Source organism: Talpa occidentalis, unplaced genomic scaffold (assembly GCF_014898055.3).
Source record: "Talpa occidentalis isolate TD23 unplaced genomic scaffold, MPIMG_talOcc4v2.1 talOcc4.13, whole genome shotgun sequence".
Lineage (NCBI taxonomy): Eukaryota > Metazoa > Chordata > Mammalia > Eulipotyphla > Talpidae > Talpa > Talpa occidentalis.
In genome coordinates, this window is record NW_023601322.1 from 57436314 (window position 1) to 57450721 (window position 14408).

The 14408-nt window shown below is 38.2% G+C and overlaps 1 pseudogene; it reads right to left on the minus strand.

Annotated features, from left to right (window-relative positions):
- The window catches only part of LOC119242877 (sialin-like), a 34931-nt pseudogene extending 21370 nt beyond the window's left edge, over positions 1–13561 (minus strand).
- Positions 13562–14408: the final 847 nt, after the last annotated feature.

Here is a 14408-nt window from a genome sequence, read left to right on the forward strand (position 1 = left end):
CAACCACTTGTTTCCTCAAAAATTCCCCTTCTTTATTCTGCTGGTGGTTATGATTTGTATGGAAATTTCTTTGACTATTTAATGTCTTTTTATCAGGAACAAAAGCAACTTAAAAGTTGTCTTTGGGCCTCCCTGGTGGCACAGGCGGTTAAGTGCTGCATTGTGAAGCTGTCTGCAGCCTCTGCAGTGTGGGTTCGATCCCAGCCAGCCAGCAAGAATCCCACATGGCAAAGTAGACCTCTCCTGTCTCACCCGCTGCTCCCCTCAGCAGTGTATTTAGTCAGTCTGCCTGTTCTGTTCCCCGCTCTGTCTCTAGTGAATCCTCTCACCCTCCTGCACATCTGGCCTATACCCCAGTTCTTGTATAAAAATAAATAAACCTAACAATAAAAAATAACTTGTCTTTACTATTGATTTTATTTACTTATATTAATTTTAATTATATAGCTTCTTAAATAAATTAATAAATAAATTAATTTATTTATTTAAATAAATTCAACATATCCATGGTATAAAATGTGAAAGCTAGAGAGCAGAGTATATTATCCTGATTATCCTGTTCTTTTACAACTGGGCTCAACAAATTGGAGGCAACCACAGTTATCCCTTTGTTTTTGTTTATTTATTTATTTTTACATCATTGTTCATTTTTAAACAATATTTGCTCCCCCCTCACTCAGGTGTAGTCTCCATAGAATTTCCTTAACCAATGCACCTGTGCACCATCACCTCAGTCCCTTGTGCTCCTCCCTCCCTCCCTTGGATCCCTCTCCCACCTCCTCCCCTGCAGGATGTGTCTGGTTTATTGTTAGCCTTTTTTTTACACTGATGTCTTATTTGGTTCCCCTATATTCCTCCTATAAGTGAAACCATCAGATATTTTTCTTTTTTCATCTGACTTATTTCACTGAGCATAATTCCTTCTAGCTCCATCCATGTTGCTGTGAATGGCATGAGTTTACCTTTTTTGATTGCTGAATAGTATTCCGATGTGCATATATGCCATATCTTCCAGATCGAGTCATCTATTTTTGTGCATTTGGGTTGTTTCCAGGTTTTACCTATTGTAAATAGTGCTGCAATATACATAGGGGTACAGGTGTTCTTTTGAATCACTGTTTTTGTGTCCTTTGGGTAGATCCCTAGGAGTGGAATTGCAGGATCACATGAGTGCTCCATCTTTAGTAGACTGAGGAACCTCCAGACAGCTTTCCGTAGTGGTTGGAACAATTTGCACTCCCACCAGCAATGTAGGAGAGTTCCTTTTTCACCACATCCTCGCCAACATTTGCTATTGTTAGTTTTTTTTTATATGTGCCATTCTTAATGTGAAAAGTGGTATCTCAATGTGCTTTTGATTTGTATTTCCCTAATTATAAGGGATATGGAACAGTTATCCCTTTGACATGAACTTTTCCAGAACTAATCTGTATATTTATAAAAATGTCAAATGTTTCTTTTTCTTCTCAATGGTAGCATTTTCTACATAGTGTTCTACATCTTGTTTTTTTTTTTTTTTGCCCTTAAGTGTACAATGAATATATTTTTTCTTTTAATTCTTTTGCCTCTATCATTTTTGCCCTACCAATATCCATTCTACTCCTTTGACTTTTATACCACTACCTGAACCTCAGGAATCTCACTTTTAATAGCATGTTTTTATAAGTATTTTGTTTTCTCAAATTATCCCACATTTGTCTTTGTTATTTTTTTGGTTTTTGTTTATTTATGAATAAAATGACTGGGTTGTAGGCCAGGTGTGGGGGGGTGAGAAGAGTCACCAGAGACAAAGTGGGTGGCAGAACAGGCAGATATACTGAAATACATCACTGAGGAGAGCAGTGTGCGAGACAGGAAAGGTCTGCTGCATCATGTGGGTAATCAACTCATGCCACAGTGGCTGGTGACATCTTGATGGCACTCGGACTTTAATTCCTGCCCCTCCAGAGAGACCTTATTATGATTTGATTTATTACACATAATTAATTCCCATGAACTCCTTCCATTTTGCTGTAAATGATAATATTTTGTCTTTTCTATGGCTGAATAATTTTCCAGTGTGTGGATATGTCCACATCTTCTTAATCCAGTGGTTACATCTCTACCAATAATGTATTAGTGTTTCTGTTTCTCCACATCCTCTCCAATACTTGCCATGGGCCTCTTCTTCATGGCGGTGCCATTCTCCTGGGTGTGAGAGAACATCTTGTATCTCCCTTATTATAAACAATATGAACATTATTTTCCACATATCTATTGACCTTATGGATATCCTCTTGGGTGAATTGACTTCATATATGTTGCCCTTCATTGCATTTTTGTTGGTAAATTGAGTAAGTCTTTTGTATATCTTGGACATTAACCCCTGTTGGTTGTGTAATGTGTGACTATTCTCCCATTCAGTAGGATGGCCATTTAATCTACTTTTTTTTTAAATAATAAATTTTATTTTTATATTCCCCATACATTTGCAACCCCCCATTCTGACCCCAATCCCTCCCCTCCCGCCCCCGCCCCCCTAAAAGTGTCTCTGGTTCATAGTTTTTTGTTGATTTTGATTTTCACTTTCGTATAGTTATTCATTTTCCTGGTCCCTTATTTAAGTTCTCTAGATTCCTGCTATGAGTGAGACCATCCGGTATTTTTCTTTTTCTTTCTGGCTTATTTCGCTGAGCATGATCCCTTCCAGTGCCATCCATGTTGCTGCAAATTGCATGTGTTTATCTTTTTTGAATGCGGAGTAATATTCCATGGTGTATATGTACCACATCTTCTTGATCCAGTCATCTATTTTTGGGCATTTGTGTTGTTTCCAAAGCTTAGCTATTGTAAATAGAGCTGCTATAAACATAGGGGTGCAGGTGTTCTTTGGAATTGATGTTTCTGTGTCCTTTGGATAAACACCTAGGAGTGGAATTGCTGGATCATATGGAAGCTCTGTGTTCAGTAGGTCCAGAAATCTCCACACAGCTCTCCAGAGTGATTGGACCAGTATGCACTCCCACCAACAGTGCAGAAGAGTTCCTTTTTCTCTACGCCCTCGCCAACATTTGTTGTTGCTAGTTTTATTTAATATGTGCCATTCTCACTGGTGTAAGATGGTATCTCATGGTAGTTTTGATTTGCATTTCCCTGATTACAAGTGATGTTGAACATTTTTTCATATGCCTGTTGGCCATTTGCATTTCCTCTTCAGAGAAGTTTCTTTTTAGCTCTTCTGCCCATTTTTTGACTGGATTATTTTCTTTGTTGTAGTTGAGCCTCATCAGCTCTTTGCAGATTTTTGTGATCAGTCATTTATCATTAGTGTTGTGTGCAAAAATGTTCTCCCAGTTGGTGGGGTTTCTTGTAGTTTTTGTTATTGTCTCTTTTGCTGTGCAGGAGCTCTTTCATTTGATGTAGTCCCAGATGTTTATCTTTGCCTTCACTATCACTGCTTTGGGTGATGTGTCTATAAAGATGTCTTTGATGTGCATATCACATAGTGTTTCGCCTATATTTCCTTCTATGTATTTTATGGTTTCAGGTCTTATGTCTAGTTCTTTAATCCATTTTGAGTTGGTTTTGTGTATGGCGTGAGGTAGTGGTCAAGCTTCATTCTTTTGCATGTAGCGACCCAGTTTTCCCAGCACCATTTATTGAACAGACTTTCTTTGCTCCAATGCATAGTCTTTGCTCCTTTGTCAAAGATTAGTTGATCATAAATCTGTGGGCTTATTTCTGGATTTTCTATTTGATTCCATTGGTCTGTATGTCTGTTCTTGTTCCAATACCATGCAGTTTTGATGATTATGGCTTTGTAGTAAAGTTTGAAGTCTGGGAGTGTGATGCCTCCATTCCCTTCTTTTTTTTTCAGGAGAGCTTTGGCTATTCGGGGTTTTTTGTGATTCCATATGAATTTCATCAATAATTGTTCTATTTCTTTGAAGAATGACATTGAAATTTTGATTGGAATAGCATTGAATCTGTATATTGCTTTTGGTAGGATAGCCATTTTAATAATGTTTATTCTTCCAATCCATGAGCAGGGGATGTCTTTCCATTTCTTTGTGTCTTCTCCTATTTCTTTTAACAGTGTTTTATAGTTTTCTTTGTATAGGTCCTTTACCTCTTCTGTTAGATTTATTCCCAAGTATTTAATTTTTTTGGTTTCGATAGTAAAAGGGATTTTTTTTTAATTCTTCTTCTTCAGATTGATTGTTTGTGTATAGGAAGGCTACTGATTTTTGCATGTTGATTTTGTATCCTGCACTTTACTGAACTGATTGATTAGTTGCATTAGTTTTTCTGTGAAGTTTTTGGGGTTCTCTAGGTATATTATCATATCATCTGCAAATAGTGGTAGTTTGACTTCTTCTTTTCCTATCTGGTTTCCTTGTATGTCTTTCTCTTGTCTTGCTCTGGCTAGGACTTCCAGTATTATATTGAAAAGCAGTGGGGAGAGTGGACATCCTTGTCCTGTTCCAGATCTTAATGGGAATGCTTTCAGCTTTTCACCATTAAGAATGATACTGGATGTTGGCTTGTCATATATGGCCTGTATGATGTTGAGGTGTATTCCTTGTATCCCAAGAATTTCAAGGGCTTTTATCATGAATGGGTGTTGCACTTTGTCGAAAGCTTTCTCAGCATCTATTGATATTATCATATGGTTTTTATATTTCTTTTTGTTGATGTGTTGGATAACATTGATTGATTTTCAGATGTTGAACCATTCTTGTGTCCCTGGAATGAATCCTACTTAGTCGTGGTGAATTATCTTATGGATACATTGTCGGATTCTGATAGCTAAAATTTTATTGAGTATTTTTGCATCAGTATTCATTAGGGAGATTGGCCTGTAGTTTTCTTTTTTTGTGTTGTCCTTGTTTGGTTTTGGTATTAGTGTAATTTTGGCTTCATAGAACGTGTTTGGTATTATCCCTTCCTTCTCAACATTTTGGAAGAGTTTGTGAAGGATAGGCACTAATTTGTTTCTGAATGTTTGGTAGAATTCATTTGTAAATCCATCCTGGGCTTTTGTTTTTGGGGAGGTTTTTGATTACCATTTCAATTTCACTGCTTGTAATTGGTCTGTTTAGGTGTTCTATTTCTTCTTTATCTAGCTTTGGGTGATTGTAGAGTTGTAGGAATTTGTCCATCTCCTCTAGATTGTTGAACTTGTTTCCCTATAACTGTTCATAGTAGTTTCTGATTATTCTTTTGATCTGCTGTGTCCATTGTCATTTCTCCTCTTTCATTTATGACCTTGTTTATTTGTGCTTTCTCCCTCTTTTCCTTTGTAAGCCTGGCTAGGGGTTTGTCTATTTTATTTTAAATAAATATATCTTAAAAAAAGAATCAAAATCATGTGCCACAGCCCCGATTTCACTAAATTCAATGTGCTTATAAAGCTGGTATTGATGTTGAATGGGCAAAGACAAGGCCGATGTAAAACTGAAAGAACTTAAGCTCGGGATGAGATTGCTTAAACTCATGATTGAAAGACCAGACAGAGCCATATGAAAGAGGGAAAAAAAATGTTCAAGACCTGGGACAAAGACTTTTACCAGTGTCCTGCAGCCTAGAGTGCTCAAGGTGACCGACACAAAGAGTTACCTGGGCTGGTCAACCATGGGTGTAACTTGGAAACTACGTTGGGCACCAAGCTGTTACAGGGCAACCCTGCTCTAAAACGGGTTATCTGGCTGTGGGTCCTCACCCGTGCACTTGAAAGGGAGTTACACTGCAGGTATACACAAAAGGTTAAAAAGGTTGATTTACAAAGGAAAGGTAAATGAGGAAATGTACAACTCAGGGAGAAAAGAGGGAGATAAATTCTTAAATGTGTCCTACCGGTTCTGCCGACCTGGAATCCCAAGTGACCTGCCGAGAACAAACCTCGCTGGCCAAGAGCATAAGCCCAGTGAGCCCAAACCTCACTGACATGGCTGGTTTTATTTACAAACAGAGAAAATGGCTGCTTAACTCCACCCTTAGGTCCTCACAAATTCCCTTTGGGGATCCTGGGATTTGTAGTTCCCAGTATCTTGATGGAGTGGGGGGTGGCATCCCCAAAGCCTGTATGGAGTTTGCTCAGGATGTCCTTCCCCCTAACAAGGGGACCCAAGAGAGGCTGCATGTGGAGCTTGTGTACAGGGATCCCCGACCCATGTGCATGTGCAAAGGGTTGGCCTGAGTGCTGGGTCTACGTGTCGCATTGGTGGCTATGAAAGCCGAGTGTTAGAGTGACTGTAGACAGAAGCTCTGAGGGTTGGCAATTACCACCAAAGAGTAAAGAATCGCCAATCCAAGAGTGAGTGCATCCTGGGGGTGGATGTGGTGTGTGGCTTGTGGCCAAGACCACAGTCAGAGAAGGCCAGGAAGCCTGACAGCTCCTGGTGTGTGACTGCAGATGCCTGAGTGCTTCCCCTCCCTTGTATGAGCAGTGCCTTCAGCAGCAGAAGTGGTGGATCATCTGCTGATGCCAATGATTTTGTCTTTTGCCACTATGTTTGTACCCTGCCTGGACTTATTTGTGTTCTGTTGTATTGTTTCATTATTCAGTTCTATTTTTGTGTGTGTGAGGGCCATCGCTGTAGTGTATGTTTGCTAAGGTAAAATTGTATATAACTTATATGTAGACTGCATAGCAGAAAACCCTGAGGGAGTGGATTGTAGGGTAAATGATTTTCAGGTTTTTCTTACTCCCACCATTAGGATTCATACCAAATGGCAGTCACCTGCATTTGTCACATTGTTATAAGTTGTGTTGTTTACTTCCATGGGCCATGGCTGCAGTACTGATATATTGGTCAAGAGAAGCAGACATAAGAGACAGAATTGGAGAGAGAAGGGGAGAAAGAAAGCAAGAGAGCCCAGAGTGAAGACTTGCCTGGGTCTTGGAGGCCTCCCAGCCTCCTGGCCCCCAGGATCCTTGCCTGCCATGTACCTGGTTGCTACACTACATGTAAAAGCTCAATAAAAGCCTGAGAAAGCCACCAAGGGTTCCAGGACTCTACTTTACCTCTCTGGTCTGCTTGGATCAGAGCGAACCAGCTCTGCGTAATCCTGCCATTACAACGATGGATAATGGTACTAGAAAAATGATTTCAGGAACCAGCAGTAAATATCATTACACTGTTATTCTCATGTAATTCAGTCAAGTAAAAGTCATTTTAACCTTAAATGCAAACCAGAAGCTGACATATAGGCAGAAGAAAATACATGATATTTTCTTGCTGTTATTACTTTGGTGTAGCTCATAAAACAGAACTCGAAAATTCATACTCTGATCCACATGAAGGTAACCCTAGTCAAGGAAGATACTATTTATAGTTAACTGGACATCACACTTTTCCATGCCAGGTTACAAGACATAAATATCCCAGTGTGCTGAGAAGGGAAGTTTGAGGATGAGTCAAGACCCCAGCCATGGGTCTCGGTGTTTTAGGTACCCTGGGCTTCATCAACACATGAATAGTTCTCAGGAGAACACCACCCAGAGATTTGCCACTGACCCTGGTCTTGGGTGCTGCCACTGGTAAATGCAAGGCACTAATTTTGAAGTCAAGGAGGAAATACTTGGCAGCTGCATGGGCACATGTCTTTCGGTACAGCTGCCAAGCAGAATTAGTGTCTGGAAACTTCATGAATGTACTAAAGTCTGAGATCGAAGTGTCAGGTTGCTGACAATCAGTCGTTTTTATGAGGAAAGATGACAAAAACAAGACCTTACCAAGACTTAAGGATCACCTAATTTAATTAAACGGAGATTTATAGGGATCCACTTCATCTTATTCCTTTAAGTACGGCTTTTTAAAAGTAAATAGAAATCTCCTATTTCCTATTGAAAAGGGAAGCCAGTAAACAAATGAATCCAATAAAAATCCTATTAGATAAACATTCCAACCCAGGCGCAATAAGCAAGTTGGTTTTCCCTTATCACTTGCAAATTATCCTTTTGTCTGGTGGATTTATGGTTGGTCTTTACACTAACAAGTCTGCATTCCAAGATGAGGGGGGACAGCAGAGTAAGGGATTCCTTTTATCTTCTGCTAGACCCTTCCCCCTCCCCTTTCAGGTCTACCCCAAATATGATCTACCCATGTAACCTATTTTAAAATGACCGAGTATAAAAGGAAAACTTTGTGTATGTTCGGGGCCCAGATCTTTCAGGAGACTTTCAGGAGAGTGCTCCTATCTGGTGTCCATTAATGTGTGATAAACCTATAACCCACTTGCTCTCAGAGCGCTGCTTGGTTATTCTCTGCCCAGGCAGAGCAGCTTCTCCATAACACTATTACTTGAAACCACATATGACCTTAAATTTTAAGTGTCAGTAAATATGTTTTACTAATAATTAAAAGTAACTGATTCTACCAATCTTACAATTAGCAACATTTCATGATTAGAAACCCTAAAAAATGTAATACTGATACTTTTTTTCTCATCTGTATAATTTTTACACCTTAAAATTGATACAAGGCAGCAAGCATAATCCCTTCTAGTTCCATCTATGTTGCTGCAAATGGCATGAGTTTATCTTTTTGATTGCTGAATAGTATCCCACTGTGTATATATACCACATCTTCTTGATCCGGCCACTATTTTTGAATAAAGGCCCAGAAATAAAGCCACACTTATATGAACAGCTAATCTTTGACAAAGGAGCAAAGAATATGCAATGGAACATGGACAGTTTGTTCAAAAAATGGTGCTGGGGAAATTGGGCCATCACATACAAAGTAATGAAACTAGACCCATACCTCTCACCATACACAAAATTCAATTCAAAATGGATAAAAGAACTGGGCATAAGACCTGGAACCATAAAATATATAGAAGAAAATATAGGTAAAACACTACAAGACATAAATCTCAGTAACATGTTTAAAGATTCATCACCCAAAGCAAAGAAAGTCAAAGGAAAGATAAACACCTGGGATTACATCAACCTGAAAAGCTTCAGTATAGCAAAAGAGACATTAACCAAAGAAAAGGGACACATCAGTGATTTGGAAAAAAAATTTGCATTCCATACAACTGATAAGGGGCTGATCACAAAGATCTGCAAAAAGCTCACACAACTCAACAAAAACAAACAATCCAGTCAAGAAATGGGCAGAAGAACTCAAAAGACATTTCTCCAAAGAGGAAATGCAAATGGCCAACAGGTATATGAAAAAATGTTCAATATCCCTTATAATCAGGGAAATGCAAATCAAAACCACATTGAGATACCACCTTACACCAGTAAGAATGGCACATATCAAAAAAAAAAACAAAAAAAAACTAGCAACAACAAATGTTGGCAAGGATGTGGTGAACTCCCACCAACATTACTGGGGGAGTGCAAACTGGTCCAACCACTTTCCAACCTATGGAAAGCTGTCTGGAGGTTCCTCTGTCTACTAAAAATGGAGCTACCATATGACCCAGCAATTCCACTCCTAGGGGACTACATAAAGGACACAAAAACACTGATTCAAAAGAATACCTTATATTTCCTATTAGAGTCTCCAGCCCCACCAATAATTTTTTGCATTTTCCCTGGGGCTCTCCATCTTCACCAGCACCAACCTCCAAGGGGCGCCACCCATAAAAGTCTTTGTAACAGGCTTCAGCTACCAGTTACAAAATTTCAAAGGTACTTTTCAGTCATAGAGTAAACAAAAATACATTAATAGAGACAGAATTATTATGTATTGGTTCCTTCAGTTTCTGTGTTGTGGTGATCATTGAGAACCCAATTTTACACTTCTTTGGTGGAAAGCTTGAAGAAAATGGTGCCAGATAAGAGCAGCAATACATATTAAAACAGTTTGCCATTCCCCAAATTGTGTTGACCAGACTTTCAGCAATGATGGGATCAACCTTTCTCTAAATAGTGGTGAGTGTATTTATGATGGCCAAGAGAATACCAGCATACAAAGGAGTGATGGCCCAATGGTTGATGCTAAATCCAGAAGTGTAAATGTCTCCCAATGCTGCTGATATGGTTAGGAAAGAAAGTCAAAGAATAATAAAACCAATACATCCAATGGCTACCAAGAATACTGTAGGTCCATCATTCAGATGTAGAAAGATTTGAGAGTATGTGAGCAATGAAATGAGGTAAGGCCTTCCAGTGGCAGATGCTCAGGAGGTGTTTGCAGATTACCCTGAATAATGCTCTTGTACAATGTAAGTACTGAAGTATAGCCACCAACTTCCACAGTCTCATTTTACTCAAGATCTAGAAGATTTAAAGATCTTCAAATAAAAATAGCTGAAAATTTCCATTTTGCCCTTAAATTGTCAGCAGGTAGACTAGATATATAGCCACCAACTGCTGAAATAAAGCACTGCAGATAAAACTTTTTTCTTGAACATTAAACCTTAATGTCCCCTTCATATAAGTAAGCAATAATGTCAATAAGTATAAAAAAACCTAGTAGTTAAGAGAAATTGTAGGGTAAGTAAAGTATCAGGCTTTTCTGTCCTCCCACCATTAGGACTGAGGATGGATCCCTGTGGTCCTGAATGTATGCCTGATGGCGGGCACCTGGAGTAGGTGTGGGCACACTTAGGCTAAGACTGGGCTTATAAGGGTGGCATCACAGGGAGGAGAACCACCAGCAGAGAAGCAAAGCCAGGAGAGAATACCGGAAAGCCCAGAAAGAGTGAAAGTTTCTTGGGGGGCTGGGAGCCAGCCTCCTGGCCCCTGGCAACCCTACCTGCCTTGTACCTGGTAAATCCCAATAAAAGCCTGCAAAAGGACTCCTCCTTTACCCTGTCTGCTCCAATCATAGAGAACAAGCACACACTGTGCCCTTCCTGCCCCTACAGCAATGTGCAACTACAATAACACAAAGTGGCAGTAATTTTAAACAAATATCTGTGGCACAGACCTCTTTGAAGGAAGCTGGCTTCTTAATGATGAAAGACTTTCATAATGGGAGATTGTTTTCTAAGTTTCTGGAGTATCACTAAGAAACCAGATCCATGAAATAAATCAAATAGTTCCAATTATGCCAAAAAAAAAAAAAAAAGGTAAAAGGTGAAGGTGTAAATCCAATTCATATAGTAGCAAATTATTCCAGAAAGAGGAAGAGAAATTACTCTTATGAGCATATGAAATGCTAAGAAACTTGCTTCTATTAAGAGGAGGAGCTTATGAAGACCACTTGGGCTGCATGCCAGGGAATGTATCACCTTTTCTCAGTACTTCTACTTCTCCGGAAATACAGTGAGCACTCCAACTCCAAAATCTGCTGCACAAGGAGTGAACAGGGTGAAAATAGTGGTGACAAGAACCCCAAATCCTGGCAACACCCTCCCCACATGTTTTGTGTACAATATGCCATTATGAATTTGTATGATGATGTAGCAATAAAGCAAAACAAGCAAACAAAAAGCCATAAAGGAGAATCCATCCTTGTGTTTCTGCATCCTGTCCATACCATTTGCTGGTTTGGTTATGAAGAACTTTTATGGGAGCAGAATGCTCTGGACACTGTGTCTATTACAGTTGTATTTCAATCTCCCATGTCTACTAATGAGATTCACATGCAGTGCATATAGCAAGAAGAAACCTGAAAAGCTCAAAAGTGTTAAACTGTAATGAAAAGAGCTGTACACTGGAGGGGCTTTAGATGGCTGGGCACTCTTTAGGAGAAACAGGAAATCTGAGTCCTCCTCACCATCAATCTACCGGGTCTAGACAGAAGAAGGACTTATCTTCCCATTTTTTTTTAATTTTACTTTGCTGTTTTCATCTAACTTTTTAATTCATTTCCTCTATTTTTAGAGTTTCATTTAAAACCTTTGACACCATGAATTGTTCACTGCATACCATTTTATATGCATCCTATTAATCCCATAACATACCTTCTCATTAATTTACAAATTGTAATTTGTATTTTTACCCTCGAAAATTTTATGAATACTAATATTTTCCAAGTAATTACATTTTTTAACTTTATGTTTAAAGTTTTTTTCCTCAAACATATCATCGCATAGTGATTATAGAATATCCCATATGTAGTTTCTCTTTTGGAGAGTGTTTTGAAACTTACTAAGTATCCTTCAAAATATCGCAATAAATATTCCACAGCTTGAAAAATTGAAAAAAAGTACATGGTCTATCTATAATATATGTATGCATACATGATGTGTATATATAATATATATACATAATGTGATATATACATAAAACATATATGTGATGTAATATATACATAACATAAATATGTGTATGTATGTAGAAAATACACAAACATTTGTTTATCTGTAAATATTCAAACTTGTTATTCTGTCTTTAAATCATCTATTTCGGGCCTCCCAGGTGGCGCAGCGGTTGAGCGCTGGGTTGCGAAGCTGCCCGCAGCCTCTGCAGCGCCGGTTCGATCCCCGGCTGCTCCCCGGCCACTGGAGGAGGGTCCCACATGGCGCGCAGACCTCTCCTGCCGCCCGCTGCTCCCCTCAGCAGTGTCCTTCGGTCCTTCTGCCTGCTCTGCTCCCCGCTCTGGCTCTGATGAATTCTCTTGCCCTCCCGCGCTTCTGACTGTACCCAGTGCTTGTATAAATAAATAAATAAATCTTTAAAAAACTAAATAAATAAATAAATCATCTATTTCTCCATTTACTTTTTATTTTGCTTATTCTTCCAGAGGGACTTATTTTTCATTATGATTATGGTTTTGTGACACTTTCCCTACATCACCGACACACAGTTTTGTATATTTCAAACCAACAGCCAGGGCTACACATTGCACAAGTCCAGGACACCTTCACAATGCAGTCTATACAAATGTTACCCATTGAAGCTGAGAGGGGTGGGCCTCATGAGATGTTATGTTATGTTGTGCAGGACTGTCCTTCAGGAGGGCTTTTGATATGTTTGACAGTTGTCACTTTTGTCAAATTTCTCTCCTTGGCCTTTTTGATACCATTATCTTGAATTGCATTTTGTTCTTAATTTTACTACACTGGTTGCTGTCATTATTCTCTGCTTTTTTCTTTTCAAATTCTATTTTATCTGATTAGCTACTTATGTTTTCTTGGTCCCCTGTAGGGGTAATAGAATACTAGAGAAGGAAAATTTCAAAAGTTTCCTACCCAAATTTACCCTTCAGTCCTGTATATATATTAATTATATATATATTATTATATATATTTATATATTATATATATTATTATATATTATATATTAATATATATATTAAATAGAGTCACCTTGGAGATTTTTGCTTTGTGACAAAATCCCTTTGGCAGCTGTACTTCCCTATGAACAATAGGTAGTCATCAGCCTAGCAAAGCCTACTGGTGAGCAGCCACAACATAAGGGACTATGATTTTTGAAGGGTCAGTTCTAGGACTGCTGCTGCTGATACCATGATGATATAATACATTGCTAATTTTATAACTAGAGACTTTTTTCACCTAATTTAAGTATTTAGAGGTCAAATTCATTTTGCCCCTAAATTCATGGTATATTATCTCCAGTGTTGCTCAAAACCTTTTTCCCTACTCCAGTATTTCCCAAATGTCATGGTCCATAGTCAAGTGTCCTCCATGAACATGCTTACTCTGTATACATTTTGGTAAAATGTTTTCTTTGGTGTTGAATGATTGCATGAAATTTTCATGTACATAAATGTTATTCCCATTCTTTCTTATTCTCTTAGTGCAATATTTTAAAATTCTGTACATGTCATTAGGTAACCATGTACTACAAGGCATGCATCCATTACATTTTTGCTATTAAATGCCTGTTGATTAGATACTCAGATTATTTAAAGTTCACCCCCCTTACACTGAAAACAGTCCTGCAGTGAAAATATGTCCCTTTATAGACATAAGTTAGAATTTCATAGAGAAAATTTCTATAGGATTTATTTACCAGAACCACAACTACTAAGCACAAAGTATATGCTATTTTAATCTGGCGCACTATTATAGATGCTGTATATTAACACATGGAAGACTATTAACATGGTAATGCTAGACAGTGATAGATATTATAAGGATTCAAATCTAGGATTTTATAACATAAGAATTTATTCATTTGTTTCTTCCATGACTAGGTTAGTTATTCCCCTGCCCTTAAAATTTGGGAAAAAAATGTATTATTTCAGAGGACCATTTTTGTCTATTTGTAGTGTCTTAATGTCTTCTTCCTTAAAAATGTGGTTGAATGCATTGGTGAATGCATTGAATGTTTGGTGAATAGCCAAACAACACAAATGTAGACATTTCATTTTCAATTGCATTTGAAAATCAGTATACAATAAAATCAATGTCTCAAAGCAGAACAGCCAAAACAGAGTCAAGACATATTTTAATTAGTATTGGGAAAGATACATATCACATTTAAAAGGATAAAACTAGTTCTATTTCACTAACTACATACCAGGATAAATTCTAAGTGGACCAGAGCTTTAAAT